Genomic DNA, 20,612 nt, shown 5'->3' with positions numbered 1-20,612 from the left:
ATGTTAAACAAACATGGGATCTGGGTGGAATGTCTCTGGCAGAAATATGCTAATTCCTCATACCCTCAGAGTCCATTCCACACTTGAAGGGGTGGACTCAGCCAATTAAATTAGGCACCCAAACAGGAAAACCACAGACACACGATTACACATTCAGCCAAAGCTAAATGGTGCAACATGGAAAGTTGTGTTGTTGTTTGGCTTTTTCACACTGAGGCCTGTGTGAACAGAGACAACTGGCAATGTGTCTGTCAAAGCCTGCCTGTGGGACACAGGAGAAAGGGAATTCCTGCTTCATGGAGCTGGCAGAATTGATTTAGCTCTTCTTCATGAAAAGATCATCATAGGTATGCAGTAATAGAACAACACCACATTTCTGTTTCCAGGTAGTGTCTTTGGTGTTCAGAAAAAGTCCTAAAGGATATTAGGCTTCATTTTTTTGCAGACCTCTGTCCTGGTTGAGGTTACCAGGCCCTGAGCAGTATTCACAACATTCATGAATCACATAGAATTGCTGATGAGATGGGTAGTCAGGAGAGATGGTGAATCCCTGCCCCTCCCTGCCCCATGCTGGCTGTCTGATGGCCTGGCGGTTAGGAAACATGCACAGGACATACTAATTTGGGCATTTGTAGGAACATTTCAAATCCAGTCTTGTTATATTTAAAAAGAATGGGCACTGCTATAAAACTTCATTTAAAATAAAAGAGGCCTGCTGTTTTCATTTAAATACTTGTGGTACAGAGGGTTCTGTGATGTAGCTCCAGGATAGCTGGAGACACCATTTTTGGTCCTTTCATTCAGGGAGGTAGAGACTTAGATCCAACCTGTGTTCATGCATCTTCCTGGCCAGTTGTCATTATTCCTCCTAAGAGTCTCATGCCAAACCATTACTGATAGCACTTCCTAAAGCACTCATTCTTTGCTTGGGAAACTGAGGCATTAACATGAGTTTTGTTGTGTACCATTTCTGTGGCTGGATGTCCAAAAGTCAGGTGTACCAATGCAAAACTTGTAGTGCTTCATTTACATAGCCCTTAGCTACTAGGATGGTGTGTACCTTAAGAATCCTTAAGAGATGTCAAAATCTGAATATAGGCTGCCAGACCAGTACTTTAGGGAGTGACAGTGAATGATCATTGTGACTGTGGTCTGTCATGGTGAAACACAGCTGTGCTACTTTATTTCTTGTTAATAGAAACTGAGCTATTTATTGTTTTCTTATGTTGCATTGCCAGACTATAACTGGAGTGTGTTGGGACTATGAACTAGTGCTCAGTAAACTGACAGGTTTCAGACTGTGTCCTTTGTGGAGTATATTAGACTGTGAGCTGTGATGACCCTATTTTTACTTCTGAAGAGAGCAGTTTGATTCTTGGCTACCTTGAAGACATAGCTTTACTCCATGGGATGCTGCAGTGACTTAGGCTGGCTGCAGTAGCCAAGCTAACAGTGCCCTCATTTAACTGGGAAAGAGCTTGTTACTGTCTTCTTTTAAAATTCTTCAGATCTGAAAATTATTTTCCAGCCCTTTGGTCCAGAATAGACCAGGCTTCTTGCTTTAGCCCATGCATCTAATAGTGGCTATTTCACTTTTTATTTATAAAATAACTGAGCCAAGTTGCATGAAAACATTTTTTTTTTTTTGCATGACAGATTTTTTCTGATGTTTTGACGGTATTGTAGGTATGGATTACTAGTTTACTATTGTTCCCTCAGTAAAAATTACTGGGGCATTGTATTTAGAGTAAAATAACAGTGATCAAAGGTGTGCAACTCCTGTTTTCTCTGTGAACTGAAATTTTTTTGTCTTTTCTCATGCTGGTGGGAGGAAAAGGCCAAGGGATGGTTGTTTGCCTAATGAGGGCAGGATACAGCTCGGAGGAAGCTTGAAACCATCACAGAGTCTGCAAACAGTCTAGTCTCGTCAAATAGATACCCACTGTTTGCCAAAAATCAGTGAAATAGGGAGATAATGAGGATAATGAAATAAAGAAAAAGAGAACACTGTTGTTCTTTAATGCTGTGACCTTTTGTGAGATGTGTCGCTTACACTGGTGTTTGTGTGAGTGTTGGCCCATGCTGATTTTACAGTGCTTAGCTGTGTGATGGCTGCTTACCAAAGCTGCGGAAGCGCCCTGTTGCCGGCCTCACTCTAGGCTGGATAAACTCCTGCAGTAACGCTGTCGTTAATGGTTTCTGGAAAAGCTGATATCTATCTGCATTTGAACGAGAACATTTTGGGCTAAATACTGAGAACTTACAGGTATGTTATGCAAATCCTGGGTGTGCCAGCCAAGCCTGTAAAAAAAGCTCATTAGGATTAATCTCTAGCAGGGTGACTAATGCAAAGGGAATGAGGTACTTCCCTCCCTTAGTCAGCAGAGATTTGACATAGCTTTCAAAGGGGCTTCACTGGAATGCAGTCGATTGCTTTGTGCAGTGGGTATGCTCGTTTATTTAATTTGGAACTGCTTGCTTTAGACCAGAGAATACTATACAGAATTAGGAGAGACGCATGGCCAGATATTCTACAAATAGATTTAAAACAAAGTAACTCAGTTTGGAAGACATGAAATCCATAATTATACAATGTACATTAAAAGCACTAAAGACAGCAGCGTATGAAATCTGTCTTACCTCCTGCTCTGCTCTTTGAGTTTTGCCAGATTTTTATGTTTGAGGAACCATATTTACAAGTGAGATTTTTGTTACATCCTATCTCTGTTTAGTTTTCACAGTGACTTCCACATGTAATATCAGGAAAATTAGTTGAGGCTCAAGATTACAGAATATGGTATTTTAGGAAGGAGTAGCTAAAGAAGGCTCATTAGCAGTTCTCCAACGCTTTTCTTAGGTGGAATATTACTGGTAACATTTGTGTAAGGCAACGGAATTTTTTTCCTTGCAAGTGCTGTAGTCAGCTAATAGCAATCAGATTTTTTGAGTGGTGCATAATTATCAGCCCCATAAAAAGAAAAATAAATTGCTCGTTTTATCAATAAAGTTATACAAAGCCAAATACCAACACAAAGAAAATTTCAGTATGATTTAAAATGTTTGCTCATGTTTCATTCCCAAGTAACACACTATTTGTAATTTAAGACTGAGAACTTTATATTTTGCCTCTGCGTTTTCTTAATTTTCATCTGCAATATGTGTTTCATTGTGGATAACTTATCAGGCACAGTGAGGATATTTGGAGATCCTTTCTAAAACGCTGAATCATTTTTCAAAGAAACTTAACGGAAAGGGTAGATTTTCTTGATAATCCTTTCAAAATTAAAATATAACACAAAAACACTATGTTAAAGTGACATTAAGGGTCTCACTTAAACTAACTAAAGCTGGGAAATTCGAAGTGAATAACTAACACTGTTGTAAACTGCCCTCATGTATTGCAGCTGACAGTTCGGAAGCAGAGGTTCAGAGAGCAGTTCAGATAATGATCTTAAGAGTCTGGATATTGCCTGAGCCCCAGTAGTCCTGCGAGCAGGATAGATGTCTTTCAAGATCATTCTTTCTCATGAGAGATACGCCATTTCCTTTTCATGGTCGTACTGAACATGATTTTTCTCTGGCCAATTTATGCTTCATTCCCTGGTTAACAGCAAGGGCTGAGTAGCACACACGCAGTTTCCAACAAACAGAGAGAGCTGAAATTTTACTCTGAAACTTGAAGGGTCCTAATCCCAGCCTTGCTTTCACTCTAATCTCAATTTAAAAAAGACCCCAACTAGCCAGAAGTATCAGAAGAATCTGGATTCCCCCCCTGTTTCCATTTGAGGTCCAGTTTGACCTTTTATCCACTGCAAACAGTTCAGTATGCTGTATTTACACACTTCATTAGCTTCATATTGCCAGTATATCAGAAAAGCATTTAGTTAGGCACAGCAGAACTTCTTAGGGGAAATCTATTGTAGACCTCCCATGATTCATGGAATTAATATATTTTAGAAATTTATTAACGTTTTCCAAATATTCTGACATACCTAAGGAAGGGGAAGTATGTCTGTGCTCTTTCTTGAAGCTGAATAGCAGATTTTTGTGTAGAAAAGGGAAGTTAGTATTCTTGGTGCTTCTTTTCCATCTAAAGTAAAATACAGTTAATTTGAGGCAGGAAAAACCTTTGCCTTTCAGCCACTAACTTTAAGGTTATCCCATGTTTTACAGAACTCTTGCAAGTAGAACCTGCAATCTTTGATTAATGTCGGAATCTCCTTTCAGTCTTTCTCTGAACACAGCTTGAAAATTTGCATAATTGTTTAAAGTTGCACATTTTACTGATACTGCCCATACTAAATGATACAAGAAAACACAGCATTACATTGCATTACTGACAGGATCAAAACAGAAAGTGACATTTTTATGCAGTTGTGTATTTTGTGAATCAGGGCAGTAATTGGAACATATTAGCAATTTCCTTGACTCCTCCTTATCCTGCTCTGCCTCTGCTCCCCCTGCAACCATCTAAGGATATTTAACACATTTTAAGCTGTCCAGCTCTTTGTAGCTTCTTGTAAAGTAATTTGGAATGATGATTCCTACTGGCTGAGACATGCTCAGACATCAACTCACACATACACAGAAAGCATGAACCTGTTAGGGATTTCACCTTTTAAGAAATGACAGAATAATTACAGGACAACATGTCCTTCGTGAGTAAAAACAACTAAGCTAAAGTGCTTTTAAGGCTGCCATGGCCTACTTCTCTTCTAGCAGGCTGCATAAATCATAAATTGCCAAGAGATTGATTCATACACTGAGTGATAACTGGAGTCTGTATAAAGGTGTATATAAATGTGTGGATAACATAGATGAAGGCTGAACTGAATTCAGTTCTTCAGTACAGCTTGGCAACAGAACTGAGTTGATAGTGCCCAAACCCTGACTTCATATAGAGACACAGAAAATGTAGAGGATCAACAATGTGCTTCCTCAGTGAAGGATAAATAAGATGTTCCATTTTCAGACCTCTTCAGAAGGGGATTATGATAGTTGGTAAATTGGCCTAAGGCAAAATTTATTGTATTAGAAGTACTCAGTCCTAGAATCAATGTTCCTGGATTTCAAAAAGAAGAAGAAAAAAAATTTTTAAAAGGCGGGGGGGGAGGGGGGTGTCACTGTCATCTAATTTTATCTGGATGTGGGTGAATAGACAAAAATTTTGCCATTTGCATCATTTAAAAGAAAACATGCCTTAGTTAAAAATGAAAACAACCACAAACCAGAAATGTCATCTGGCTTTTCAAGTTCTCTCTTGTCTATCACAGTGTCTTCCTGGTGAACCAGTTGCTAAACTTCCTTGTATGTTTTTATGACTTGAAATAATTTGAATGCTGCAGATAATCCGTATTAGTGGGACATCGTTTCTTTGTCTGAACACTTTAACTGGACAGATTGCATGTACTCTCTAGTATTACCAAAGGCTAGGTGAATTCTGAAGAGCTATCAGCAAGGGTAACTCAACCTCTGAAGGTTTTCCAGAGATTTAAGCATGAAAATTATACTTGTTGAAAATGCCTACTCTTTACATGTAGGGGCTCATCTTTTTCCTGAGCATAATTTTGGGGCCACAGTTTCAAAGGTACACTTAATAGGCTTCTCTTTCTGTACAAAGAGCCTTTGCCCCTTAATACATAATGGCACATTTGTTGATCTAGATCGCTAACATTTGTATGCATAGGCAGTAGATTCTGTCATTTATGCTTGTAGATAATAGAACTTACATGCACAAGACTCATTTGGATTTGGCCTCAGAACAGATTGGGAGGACAGGTATTTAAGATTTGAGGGACAGATGCACAGTAGGGGACTGCTGGGGTAAATGATGGTTGAGTCTGGAATAGTGAAATGGGGATGCTAAGGAAAGAATTAAGTCAGTGCTCATCTGTGTTTGAGTTGTACTGAAAGCAAAAGAGTTTATACAAAGAGCAAGGGAAGAATGATATCAAAGGTCACCTTTCATTGTGAAGAGAACTTGAGATGTGAAATTTTCTTTTCTGAAATATGTTTTTGCCCTATGGTCTCTGTCCAGTGACGGCCTTTAATCCATCTTTCATGAAATTTCAGCCAGAACCTAGTACTTCATGTCACTGATACCAAGTAATTTAACAGAGATTGTAGATATGTAAGGGTCAATCCTTCAACTCAGGTGAGATTTTTAGGCTCACTGAAGTCAATGCAGAAATGTTAGTTTTGTGCCAGCTGATAAAATGTGCTTGGATAGTTAGATTCTTTCAAAATTGCTATAATTGTAGAATATCCTTCTATTTGACTTTGGTCAGCCAAGAATAGAATACTGGTTCTGAGTTTCGGGGATGTCATTTACAATATAAGAGGAAGCTGGTATCCAGATCTAAATGTTTACATTTGAAATCCCAATAAAACAAAGCTTGGCGCCTATTCCAGGGCCATAACACAGAGGATGGTATAATCTGAAACCAGACTGTGAAAAGCCTATTACATTTTAATATCACAGTGGTCACTCAACCTAGCACAGACTCACTCTTTGCTTAAATAAGATCTCACTGAAATAAATATGAGTCATGCTGAAGTCAGTAGTATTTTTCTTGTGGCTCTGTTTTGGTGCATTGACTGTGTAATATCAAGGCCTCTGCAGCAATGCACTAAAACACAAGTGGGTGAAATATGGGGAGAGCAGAAGTCTCAATTTCAAATTTCTTGAGATTGTCAGATTATGTTGTATAGTATCAGATTGTTCTGTGAAAGCTGAGGCCACAGGAGGCCCATTTACACTTTTTTGGGCAAGATCCTCAGATGATGTAAATTGGTGTAGTGCTGCTAGACTAAGTAGAATTGTGTTGATTTCTGTGGCTCAGGATTTAGCCCAGTAGGTCTGAGATAGCTATAAAACTTCACTATGCACTTGGAAAGTCATACCCTATAAATGCTTCCACAGTGCAGTTTTTTATAGTGTCTATAGGAAACCCACTTTTTTTCTGTGGCTTAAAAACACTAACCAAGGTCAAATTTGTCGTTCTTACACCATAACTGTTAATAATGATAAGTGGGGGTTTAAGTGTACTTTCTCTTAGTGTTTTTGATCTTCTTTTTTTATTCTGAGTTTGTCACTCTGAGCTATTTATATCTTGGGCCATTTTTATAAGTACACAAACATAAAGAGAATATTGCTAGCAGGGACTATCTTGGCGCCCTGCGTGGTAGAGTATCCTTCTTCTGACGATGCCTGTGTTGACTTGCACAAAAGTACCAGGTATATATATAACATGCATATGCAGTTAGTCTACTCTAAGTGTCCTCAAGTACTCACATTCCTTTGTCACTTGGTAACTAGTGAAATGACATTTTTGGAAAAAAGTGTTATGTCTCATCGTGTTAGCTGTTCCAGGGTCTAGCCTGAACTCCATTGCATTCATTGACTATGCCCCTGCTTTGGCATTAAGAGCTGAGGTGGTTTTCCAGACAGTCATTTGAAAGTATTTTGCAACAATTACCTTATAAGTAGATTTGCTTCTGCAAGGGAAGGAGATCATACTAAGTAAGCTATAGAAGCAGGCATTAATGTGCTTTTCTGTTAGTATACAGCAGCTCTTATTTTTGTAAACACAAAGATAATAAAAGATAATCCATTTCTTCAGTTGCACAAACAGTTCAAAAGAGATTTGTAATGAAATTTCTTCTAGCAATCTTTAATATTTCATGGTCATTCTTTGGGAGGGTGGGGAGAAACTCCCAGCTCTGGTCCCCTGTTAATCTTTTCCACTTGAGAAGCTTCAGGCTCTGGTTCTGATTTCAGTGTGTATTAGGCTGTGAGTAGGTTCGGCCTTGAGTGTCTTCAGAAACAAAGGAGAACAATATCAGCTTCACATTGTGTTGTGCTTCAGCTCCAGTGAATAATGCTAAATTGCTTGCATTGTCACAACCATATGCTTCCCTTGATGATCCTAATGGGTCCCTGCAGATCCAGTGGGGATCACAACACTGGCTGCATACATTTTTTAAGATAGTTTCAAGATATCATGGAACACATCCAGAACCCAGAGTGATGTTTTCTTTGGGGCCCCAGACCATGGAATGTTTAATTACTAAAAATAGCAATAGGAAAAACAGTTTAATCTTTTAGAGAAATGTTTGGGGAATTAGATTAGGGCAACTTGTTTTAGAGCATTACTTCCCTCAAGGATAAAATTTATATAATTATAGTAAAATTATGAAAAAGGATTGTCTGTCTTTGTGTTCTTTTCTATCAGACACTGGGCACATTGTACCCTTGTTAAGTGGACATTGCTGTTTCTAACTCGTATATTTTTCTTAGCCCTTTCACTTCATACACTAATCTTTACCTACCTTGTAAAATTTTGATTTGGTGTTTGATGCCAGTTTCAGAGGTGGTGTGTGGTTGGATTTCTTTGCATTTGCTCAGACATATTGAAGCATCTTGATACCCAAATTATGGCTAGTAGGATTTGTAAGCATATTGAAATCTGTGAAAGAATCTAAACCAATAAGTGTAAGGCTGTCCAGAAGGTATCACGCTTGAATGCAGTGAATACTGAGGGCATGCTCTGTTCTAACTTTGATGACTCCTAGACTCTGCTGAACTTTTGAGTTAATTAGAGTCACAATGACCACTAGGTTTTTATTCCTCTTTTCTCTTGAAGCTCAAATATTTGTCTTGGGACACCTTGTCATATTGACTTGGCTATCCACATTTTAATTACACAGCTAGTAGCAATAATTAGATTTTTGTATTACTGAAAATGGATGTGTGTGCCAGAAGATTCAAGAATGTCAGACAAAATGAATTTTTCCAAATGAGGCAACAACTGCAGAAATGGAAGTAGCCCTAATGACCCAGTAACATGTATCCACATATCTAAGTTTTTTGAGAACTTGGAAAATTCAAACTGCAACTGAAAAGCCCTGTGTATCCCCAGGCAGCCTTAATTTGCATGATCAGCACTTACTCAGCAGAGTACCATGGGTATGTGAAACCTTGGTGTATTAAATGGGTCACATTTAACTGTCCTTGAACAATTCCTCCTATGTATTAAACATAAACAAGCTTTTTGTCATATTCGGCATCACTGTTCTTTTTTCTCCACACTTTCTTTGATTCCTATTTTTCTCTAGGAAATTTTAGAGACACACAATATATTATGCCACTTTCCTCCCATAGTCTTGCTTAAAAAGTCTGCACGTCTCTCATTTTGTGTTCCTTCTTATTTTTTTTCCTGAGAGTTGGAGAATTCCATCTGAGCAAAAATTTAAATTAAAGTTGTTTTTTATAACTGATAATTGTTGGGAAAATTGCAGTCTCTCTTAGTTTTTTAAATAGCCTTTAGCGCAGACTATTCTTTTCTGTCATGTAAATGCACTGTCATATAAATCCACTGAACATCGGTCAAGGTGTCTGTTGGTAACTGGAAAGAAGATGCAAGAGACTACTGGACTTCACAAGCTGCAGAAGGAAATGGGTAGCAGAGTTCAAATGTAAATAAAGATGTCAGGATTTTTTTTCTTTTTCACAACAAAACCCAAACAAGTTCTTCTTTAACACCCCTTGGTGTTTTCCTATGATTTATAAACTAACAATCTTAATCTTCTTCTTTATGTTACAGAAGATATCTTTCTGCTCATTACATATTTTTAATGGTATCCAGTAAACCTTTCTCAAAAGTTGTGAGTGGTTTTACACCGTGAACAGTTTTGAAAAGAGCTCCATGAAGTCACTGTCTACTATGCCAAAATGTAAATCTTGCATTCAGTGAAGATAAAAAAGAGAGTGGGGCAAAAACCCTTTTAAGTTGCATTACACAAAGAAAGCTTTATAAAGCATTGGTTTTAAGCATGCTACTAGCTTTGATGTAATTAGCTTGATGTTAAAACTGTGGTACACTAATGTTTGAATGAAAGGTACTGTAATTAAATTATACATTCTATTTGCTGTACATTTCTGTTTTACAGATTTGTAAGTTTACAGTCCCGCATATGCAAAAAAATCTGTTTAGATCAGCCATTTTCCAAATCCCATATATTGTGCAAGCTGGGTGTCAAAATTGAGCATTATTTTATGTGAAATATGGGGTGACATGTCAGCAAAAGAATCAGGTTTGTTCAGGATTATTTGAAATTTGGCCCACTCAGTGTAAGAATCTAAACATATTAAAAGATTCAACCCTAGGGGAAATGAGCAGTCCTAATATATACAGGACCTAAAGAGCCCTGAAGATAAAAACTTGAATTACATTGTCTAAGTTTTAAATAACTTATTTTAGAAAAATCTTCATTCTTTCAATTAATTTTTTTAACAAAGGCTTTAACATTATTCACATTCTTCAATAGAGGGTTCATAGGATACTTTTATTGGCAAATTTCCTTTAAGGACTATTTTGAATATTACCTTCACACTGTTCTTAAATTTGACTCTTAAAATAGTCAAGTAAGGGGGATAACTCCCTTCAATGTGTTTTCAATTGCAGATCATGGCACTTTCATCCAACAATTTTGAAGAGATAACTTTTAATTACAGTAATAAGAACCACATGGGCAATGATTGATGCAAACCTGATGTGTTCTTTTACTTTATTAATCTTTTTAATTAGAGACAAAAGAAAGCTTTATCTTTTGAGAAGAGATGTGATGTTCTGTTGCACTTTTGTAACTTAAAATAATTTGATTGCTTACCAGAAGTTTTTTGTTTGGATGCAAACGGCAAGAGGAATTTGCACATTTTCTCTTTCAGTTTGCTTACCTTCAGCACTGTATGGTGCCCCATATGGCACCAGACTGTTGAGAGTATGGAACTCTTTCCTTGATTTTACTTCAATTCCACAAATTTCATATAAGCTGAGTTTACAAACTCAATTAGAGAGCAAGAAAATGAGAGACAGTTAAACACCACCATACGTCAGAGCAGTTGATTGCCAAAGGCTAGCTTGTATGAGATGTTGAGAAAGACCTATGAGATATCTTGTTCTTTAACTCTCCTTAGCTTTAGCTGAGACATCTTAGCATCTCTTAGGTCCACTGTGGCTATGGTTTGAAGCACCTGTAGTTTAAAATGGTGTGAAAGGCATACAAATGAGATGATGTTGATTCAGGTGCTAATGCAGGTCTTTGAAAGAGACACTGTGAATATTTTACCTGAACTGGTTTAAAGGATTCACTTACCCTGAGTATACTGAAGGTTAGATTCAGTTGCCTCTCTGGCCTGAGATGCTTTGCAAACTTAAGGGTAAGATTTAGTTTGCAAATGTTTGCCTAGAGTTTTTTGTCACAAAGCACTCTGAGTAAGATTGATGGCTGTGGTGGAAAAATAGCACAGAGGCTTTTCCTATTTACTATTGTTTAAATTCTTTGATTTTATGTAATGCCAATAGTGTACCAAGTGAATTACTAACAAGTAAAGGCAAGGTTTCTGCTCTAGAAGGTTCATATTCTAACTAAAAATATGACATCTCAGGGCTTTACAGAGAGGCATGAATACAATTAAATTTCTGGACAGGGAGGGAAGAGAAAACTTGTCCACATAGGATGTCAAAGCCAGTGTGTGATACCTGTATTTTGTGGTTCAGATAAGAAACCTGTAAATTAACCTGTATCAGCACAGGAATTGGTGGCACTTCACAAAATATTCTGCAAACTAACAATGAAACAATAGCACATGCTTTTGGAGACCTGAAGTTCTGTAAGCGTCCTGCACTGCTTCAGCAATATAAATAGCACAGATTCCAGCCAGTGCTGTGCCTTGGTAGTCTGTGCTCACATGTTAGGATGCTGACTTTGGGCCTGATCCAAATGCCTTTGAAGTCAGTGGAAGACTTTCAACTTCAGTGAGTGAACTGTGGAGGTGTTTTGTGGTGCTTTCTTGTGCTAGCCAGTTTAGAAATGTCAGTGGGAACAGAGAAGGGGAGAAGTTCAGTTTCCTGTATCAACTCAAGGAAGGTAAAAGGAATTCGTTTTTTAATTGTTATTTTTTAAGAAACATTTGCCAAAATATGTCTGTGCCTGTCACCACATAAAATGGACTGGGTTTGTAATAGGTGATGGTAATGGAGAGAGAATGGCAGTTTTTTAGAGTGGCCTCACTGGGGATCTTTATTTGTGTGGTGGATGTGGGTGCACAGCTCACCATTTATATAAATGTTAAGTTAGATAGGGTCTGTTTTAAAGCCATTGCAGACAACCTTTAAGCAAACCTACTAGCACTCACTGCCAGTCAAACTGTGACCTTGTCTGCAAGTTAGTTTCCTGTGATTGCTTAAGCGGTAATACTTGCACCACAGAGCTGGAAAAGTTAGGCCTAAAAAAAAAATACTAGACTTACATTACACATTGTTTTAGCCAAGGCCATTCATCCATTCTGGGTCTGGAGACACAGTAACTCTCTAGAATCCCCCTCTAATGTAGCAAGGGTGACAGGAGGGAGTTGAAGTGCTCAGAAAGCTTACATTTGTTTCAAACTGTCACACTCAAGGATGTATGGTGAAAGCATGGAAGAAGTATTGCATTTTGGGATTCCCAGAAAAGTGCACGGGCATATATTCCAACACACATGTTCATCATATCTAAATTATTGAGCAATTTAATTTAGTAATAATGACCATGAATTAGCCATCTGTCAAAGATAAAGAATATTTACTTTAACCCTCATGACTTTATATGGTCCCCACATCATTCCTTTGGTCGCCAAAGTGGAAGTGTGGCAGTAGACCAAAAGTTAACGTGAAGGGGTATATTCCCTTACACCTTCTAAGAAATAATTATCATTTTGCTCATTTGTTTCAGCCAAACTTTAGCAATATCAGAATTCTTTCTGCAGATTGTTTTGATTTTGAAAAAGAATTACTGCTTCATGCTGCAAATACATTTCAGCTTTAAAGACTTGGGATCTTTTAGAATTATCTTTGATGTTACCTGAAAAGAGATGTACATTGCATAGAAGGCTTAAAACTGAAAACTATTGGATTTTTTACTTAAATTGCTCTCCATATTCCACTTCAATCCATCTTCTAAATGAGGCCATGTATATCCTTTAAAATGTTGTACTACTGTGTCTTCAGAGTTCAGAGTAGTTCAGAGGCCATTTGCCAAACTTACCTCCCTGCTGTGTACTTAATTTGTAAAAAAACAGATTGAATTCTCAACACCCAGACCAAAGCTTATAAAGAAATAAATGTAACAACTAATTAAAAAAGTTATCAGGCTAACTGGTGGACATGTGTGTGATGGAATTACTTGAATTTGTTTTTCCTGCCTTGGATTGAACTGGTTTCTGAGATCTGTTCTTCTATTGATGACTAGTCTATTAGTTTTTCTATAAGTACTAGTTTAAAATTACAATGACATTCCCATTTATTCCATTTTGAGAACTGACTGGATCATATTATATGAATGTAACTATTAGGCCTATTTAAAAATATTATAATGATTTGAGGCAAGATTTTCAACCAAACCTATCCGTTCGTTTGCTGAGACTTTATTGAGACAACCTTCACAAAGGCTTGCAGTAGTCTAGGAAATGGATGCCAGTAGAATGTTGGAAAATGTAATTTGACCCTGGAAAATTTAGTTTGAGGGTCGGGTTTGGGGTTTTTTTTTGTGTTTGTTTTTGGTTTTTTGGTTTGTTTTTTTGGGGGGATTTTGGTTTTGTGTTTTTTTTCCTTTTATAAAAATGCCACTTTCCCTGCCCCCTTTCTAATTTCCAGTATTTTCTGATGATTTTAAGTTCTCCTAACTGGTCCACTTCAACCTTATAACTTGTAGAAGCATCCATATGGAAAACATCAAGATGCTTAATGATTTTCATTATTTCTTTGGGAGAGGAAGAGGGAGCAGGGGAAAAAAAGGTCATTGACTGTACTGTAAACTCATTGGTATAACTGAAGTGATCAGTATTCTCACCTCTCTCTCCCAGTAGCTGCCTCCTTGCTGCTTGGAAGTTAACAGCTGATGGTACTGAGCTGAAAGCTTCCTCATCCCTCCCCATGGGCTGTGAAAAGATGAGCAGCTAAATGGCTGCTTATAGTTTAACCAACTTGAAGAATTTTTGTAGATCTCCAGCTCCATGCATCATCTTTGTGAGAATCACCTCCTGTCTGTTTGGAGAAATTTCATGTCCCTTCTGCACAGTCTGGACTGATGATCTAAGCCCAAGCAGCTAGCACTAACTTTCTTGTCCCATAATGAAAGATTGTAAATGTGCTGTCATCTGCATTTTGCTGTCTTCTCAGTGGCTACCTGGAACTACCCTCAGGCTGAGATCAGACTTTCGCCATTTTCCCTTTGTAAGGCTGCATTGCTTCTAATATTTGAAAAAAAATCTGAAATGAAAAGAAATACAGGCAACACAAAGAGAAATTGAACTTTTAAATATCAACTGAAGTAATAATATGGTATGAGGTATGTTTTCAAAATATTTCTCTTATTTATTTAATGAAGAGTCACATTCCATAGGTGGTTAATTTGAGCCACACTGTCTTACATTTCAACAATAGTTTGTGCTTATACTCAAGTGTATACTTTTGTCCTGCAAAATATTGTACAATGCCATCCTTTAAACAGTCTTTATCTTGCAGTTTTAGCTTCCCCGCACCTCCCTTGAAACGTAGGTGGTCACCCAAAGTAAACAGAATTCCTTCTACTCCCTCCACATCTGCTATGTGTTATCTGGCACTCACCTCTGACCCTGATATTCATCATAAGAATAAGAATTGCATCTTATTCAGCTGCTTGTGTGCACTTTAACTCCTGTGATCACTGGCTGTTGAAATAGTATGTGCTGGAAGGAGAAATTGCTGAGACATCAGCAGGGCTCAAACTGGACTCTCCGCTTTCTTGAACACTTTTGGATAGTTAAACAGAAGTCTAGGGATAAGCAGGTCATCACTGTATACTGGGGGACAAAGCTTGGTATAATTCAGGATTGTAGTAGCTAGTGAATGTCACAAAACAAGTTCAATGCTAACTCTTAATGAGAAGGACTTTCGAGTTCTGTTTATAAGCTGCTGGAACAAATGATATTATGCATCTGCATAGAGAGACAGTATCCTCTATGGAAGCAGTAAGTTTAAAAGTATATCTGTGATGCAAACAACAGTTAGTGATCCTCTTGATTTCATTTAATAACACCACCCTCCATGACCTGTTGGTATCATTCAGGAAACAAACTAATTTTTTTTGCAAGTAACAGTTTTAAAATCTGGTCTTGTACGTGAACATCTGTATGTTAGGATGAACAAAGATCTGGTCTCTGCCACCCCACTAAATGGGACCCATCTGAAATTCTCCTTTTTTCACAAGGATGGACAGAATTACTTTTTGGACAGTGTGGAGGAAGAAATAAAATTGCCAATTTATTTGCCAAAGATGAATCAATTAAAACTTTGGGAAATTTACCAATTCTTTGATTACTAAACACTTTCTGCTACTTGCTCTCTTCTTTCATGGCAAAGGTGTGAAGGAGGAACCCTTTGCTGGCTCCTAATCTTCAAACTCATATCTTCAATTGAATTACGATGATTGTCATAGAGGAATGGGAGCTAAATGTGAATTTGGACTGTGGGATAAAATACAAAAATCTTAAGGGCTTTTAGCTGACAAGTTTATCTCCCTCTCTCCACCCACCCACCCCAATCCTTTTGATTTTTAGAAAAAATATTTGAGAACCAATGGTGTTATGAGACCAGTGTGGTTTATCCACTGCCACTCCTACCTTTGGTGCTACAAGCCTCAACACTACTTACAGAAAAAACCAAGACTTTCTTGTACCCACACTTCAAGGTGATCTCTGTCATTCCAGCAAAAGCAGCTCTTGCATGTGCACCTTCTAGTCAGAAGGCTATCATGTGGATTACAAGCACTTAGTAGTGCTCAGTTATACATACCAATTATCAGGATAGGAATAGATTTATTTCTTTCCTTTTAAATTGTTTATGCTTCTTCACTTACCAAGTTTATTTCCTTGAGCATGTCTGTTTTAATATTTAGCAAAATTAACAAGGGATGAAATAGGTGCTAAGGATGTTAATTATGTAATTATATTACATGAACAAAGACATACTGTGTAACGGGCAGGGAAGAAAAATTACAAAGACCTAACATGAGGAAATTAAATCCCATGTTAGGTTTTTGATTAAGGTTCTGATTTTTACTGTGTTGCCAGTGGCCACTGGTGACCTCAAATGTGAAAGTGAAGAGTTTTATTTCTTGTTTGACTGTATTTAAGTATGCACATGTGCATCTGCTATATGGTCACATTAGTGGTGGGGGCGTATCAGCAGATTAAAATATGGGAGGCAGGATTCTCATCCAGAAAATCATCTGTTTGAAAAAGACTGTAAAATGAAATGAAAAAGATCGTATGAACCTTAATGGTATCTAATAGGTTTCAGTTTGCGAATTGTTAGCAATCATGCAGTGTCCTTTGGTGCCCTTTTCATCTTGTTTGTTTTAATAAAGACCAGTTAGTTTGAAAGATAATTCTCAATTGGAATTGACTTCTGATCACCTTATCACTTCACAATTCTTTATACATCAGGAACACTTGAAAGTATATGCACATGTTTGTGGGGATTTTTCTTTTCCTCCAGAGAGATTCAATTATTTATGCTACAATTATTCTTATTGTGAGTTATTTTTATAATTGAATCAAAACTGTGCAGGCTGATACAGCCCCAAGTTACTGTTGTGATCAGGAAAATCCTCAAAATAGCTGAGTAGAATAACTTTGTCACTTGTTTGTCATACCAGTTATGACAATGGGTCATTCCATGGATGTCTAAAATGATCCTTAGCCACATTTTATGAAGCCAGAACTGTAATCCAATAACAATTTTCTGGCTAAGTGCTTCTCAGTTGCCACTGGGGACTATCTGCATCACTGTTGATGCTCTTAAAATGAGTTTAAGTTAAAAGGACACAAATTTCATATTTCTTTCCTTATTTTCTTGAGAGTAATCTAAGAAAATGCTATTTTAAATAATTGCATTCTGGTTCCTGAGGGATATCAGCATAATTGCATTGAGGATACCTTTATTTTTGTGCATTTATTTATTAACAAAGAACTACATTCCATCTGTAAACCAAATGATTGGTCCACTGGCACAAAACAATAAAGTAATGTAACCTCTGGTTCATTAAATTGGAATATAGGGATTGAATTACTAATTTATGTTGGTTTGAATTTCATGTTATAAATTTTAAGATTCTAAGATGTATGGGAAAAATATATCCCATTATGTAGGCTACCTACAGTTCCAGCCAGGAAAATTTATATAAGACTCAAGGAAGATGAAGAAAGGAGATGTACTGAAAACCAAGACTGGCATGGTTCATCTGGTACTTTGGTGGGCACTTCAGAGAAGGCACAGCTAAAAAAAAAAAAAACAACAACAACAAAAAAAAAATCAATAAAGCACAAACTCCTATTTAAAATGAGAATAGTCTGTAGGAGTAATTTTTAAACATGGATTATGTGGAATGCTGGTTTCTGAAACTCCGCAACTTGAAGGTCAGGTAGCAAAAGAAATGAACAATGAGAAAGAGAGATGCTTCATAAACCTTTAGTTTAATTTCATTTCTGTGTTGTCTCTCCTGCAATCCACTCTAGTGTTTTATTCACCATAATCTTGAATTCAAAACTTTTGTACAAATTTCAATCTGCTATTAAGTTCACTCTATTCAGATCATTTCAGTTTGATTTCTGTGTTTAACAGTCTCTGGAGCTGTTTGTGGAAGCAAATATAAAGCCTATATAAGACAATATGTTCTCTTCAGCATTATTATGCTGACTGGATTCCTACTGGGACCTAGCCCTCTGATACCACAGGTTGAAGTGTGAACAGGCTCTTATTTCAGCCTGTAAGACTACAGACAAGTCACTTTTTCAACAGTGTGTGCCTCAGTGTTGCACCTCTTCAAAAGTTGTGTTCATTTCCTTCTTGAGTAACACTAAGTATTTCACAAAGGCTGCCCTCAGATTTTCTGGGGAAATATTAGCTAAGCTTTCCCTTTCTTACAAAGAATGGGTAATCCAAGCCACCTGTATGGCAATCTGTCATGAACATTTAGGAACTGAAAGTTGATTTAATGAATTTGAGATGATGTGATGTTTCCAGAATTTCAACAGTAGAGCCATATTTACTATGAACTTAAACTGCCTCCCTCCTTCTCCACAGTGGGCTTTTGTTTGGAAATCAGATAGACATAGGAGAGTGTTTGTCTCTATTATGTACCAAATCTCACTTTTTACTGAGTTTTAAGGAAGCCACAACAGGAAGTAGTTTAATACATCTATGAAATAGCACATGACTTGTTTGTTTCATAGTGGTTTTCAGGTGGAAGGTGCCATTATGATGGGGCAGTTTGCCTGCTGGAAGTCTGGGCTTTCTCTGCAGAAAAGTTACCAATTATTTGATTATTCATTAACATACTTTGAACCGCCATTAATTTTGATACACAAAACAAAAGTTCAAGGTTCTTTCAGCTTAAAATTTGCACTTGCTTGATGGTAGAGGAGATTTCAGTCTCTTCTGATCACAGGGAGAGGCTTGCTCCTCTCCACCCTGGTGTCAGGTGAAGGCTATGAGCCCTCAGGCAAGTCAGCAACAATTAAGTCTCTCAGGTCAGAGCAAGGCCAGCTTGGATCAGGTTCCTCAGCACTGGTCCTGTTAAGTTTTGAACCTCTCCAGTGGCAGGGATTGCACAGTATCTCTGCCCTACATGTTAGTTTTTCACTGTCCTAATGATTTTTTTCCCGCTTTAACAATATTTAATTGTAATCCTTCTTAGTGTCGATTATTTATTTCCCATCCTGTCACTGGTGCACCTCTTTAGAAGAGATTGGCTCTCTCTTTCTCTCTCTCCCTCCCCCTCTCTTCTACCTTAGACTGTGTTTGAGACCAGCTAAAGTTGCCCTTTGCTGAACCATCTCTGTCTTCCAGGGCTTCAGAATTTTCAAGAAATAGTGTTCTGCCTTTCGTAGTTGGACCTTTATTGAACCTTCTTTGGACTTGATTGATAAACGAATTCTTACACTCTTGTGTAAGAATCAGGTTTTCTATTTCAGGGTCTGAAATGTGGGTGCATTAGGGGTCTGTAAAGTGTATAATCTGGATTTGATAACCATACTATGGAAAGCTGGTTTATGAAGGACAGGCCTTTGCAGGTCATACTTTTGCTACAAAAACTCATGTCACTTCGTGTGCATTATCTCACTGAAACTATGTGTATTTCCCTTGAGGCAATGGCTAAACACCATGAACCTTGATTGTTTCCAAAGGCTCCGGGAGACCCAGGCATCCTGAGCTCTAGTTTGTGCTGATTGTCCATAATGTACTTGAAGCTTATCTTTCTATACTTCATTGACTCACAATATATAAGCATTTGCATAATATGAAATCTCTAAATGGAAGAAAGGTGCCAATTATCAAATATGAAATAGATTTCAGGATGCTCAGCCTTTCACTTTTCATTATAGATGTGTCCTTGCTATTCTTGAATCCTGCCAGGAGGATGATACTAGAGGGTTTTATGGGTACTTGGGTGGAAAAGATATGATTTACATAAGTTTAATTACTAACTATCCGCTTTGTGTGGGTTTTTTTCTAGAGTTCTTGAACAGGAGGTAATCTGACACAAAGCATATTTACACCATAGGTAAGTGACACAACTGATTATATGAAGTTTTTTGACAGTATTTATTGAAATGAAATTGCAGATCAGGAAAGCATGATGTAGGTTGTGCTCTAAAAAAATGAGAAATACAGATTTGCAGAATACAGCATAACTGTAAGTCATTCTAATGTTGACAGACCACTTCCAAGACATAAAAGTGTATTAGAAATGAGGTATTTTTCTATTTATCTATTATCTTTCTTGAATCTCTTCATTGAAACACAAGCTTCCAGGTCTGCAAGTCATTCTCACATACCAGATGGAGTTCAAGCTGTTGTTTCCTCAGCTACAGTTTTGTGTGTGAATTCCCTTCTCTCTTCTGTGGATATGTATCCCCCTACAATCTCCAGTCAGCTATCTCCTGCCATAGAGGAGTGTGAAAAATGTTTTCTTCCTCTACCTTTAGAACAAATAAAGGGGTGGATTTATTCTATTATTTTAAGGGGTTGTTACTCCAGTTTGAGAATAATGAGACAAATTGCTGAAAAGTAAAGAGATTGCATTTCTCTTTACTGTGTAATATAAGCTATATTTCTGAAGTATATTACTGGATTGTGTACTTCAGAGGTGGTTCTGTGAAGAAGTATCTGATCACAAGTTTGAGTTTATGTGAGGCAACAAAAGTGAGTTGATGACAAATATGGCCTGAGATATTTTCCTCTTGATTCTGATTCTTGGCAGGAGCATATTATCCTATTAGAAATATTTTCATATCAGGGTAAATTACTGAAAATTCATACTGGACTCTGCTCCAAGGAGCTTTTATTAATATTGGTTAGTTACAGACCACCTGGGAGGACACTGTTGCTAACTAGGCATAATTATTTGTGTTAATCCTCTCATAAGTGTCACATTCAAACCACAGCTCCCATTATCTTTTACCATTCCTCACAGCATCCTTCTTGTCCAACCAATATCTCACTCTGGCGCTCCTTTGAAGTGCATTTGCC

The 20,612-nt window shown here is 37.4% G+C and overlaps 1 long non-coding RNA gene across 1 annotated transcript in view; it reads left to right on the top strand.

Moving 5' to 3' along the window:
• Positions 1-20,612, top strand: part of LOC110468626 (uncharacterized) — a 386,804-nt gene that overhangs the window by 199,315 nt on the left and 166,877 nt on the right. Inside the window, exon 2 of the long non-coding RNA XR_004148613.2 lies at positions 19,597-19,644. This is a non-coding gene — a long non-coding RNA (uncharacterized LOC110468626). The remainder of the gene's footprint in view (positions 1-19,596; positions 19,645-20,612) is intronic.

This window comes from Lonchura striata, chromosome 9 (assembly GCF_046129695.1).
Source record: "Lonchura striata isolate bLonStr1 chromosome 9, bLonStr1.mat, whole genome shotgun sequence".
Classification (NCBI taxonomy): Eukaryota; Metazoa; Chordata; class Aves; order Passeriformes; family Estrildidae; genus Lonchura; species Lonchura striata.
This window is presented reverse-complemented; position numbering and strand designations above follow the sequence as displayed.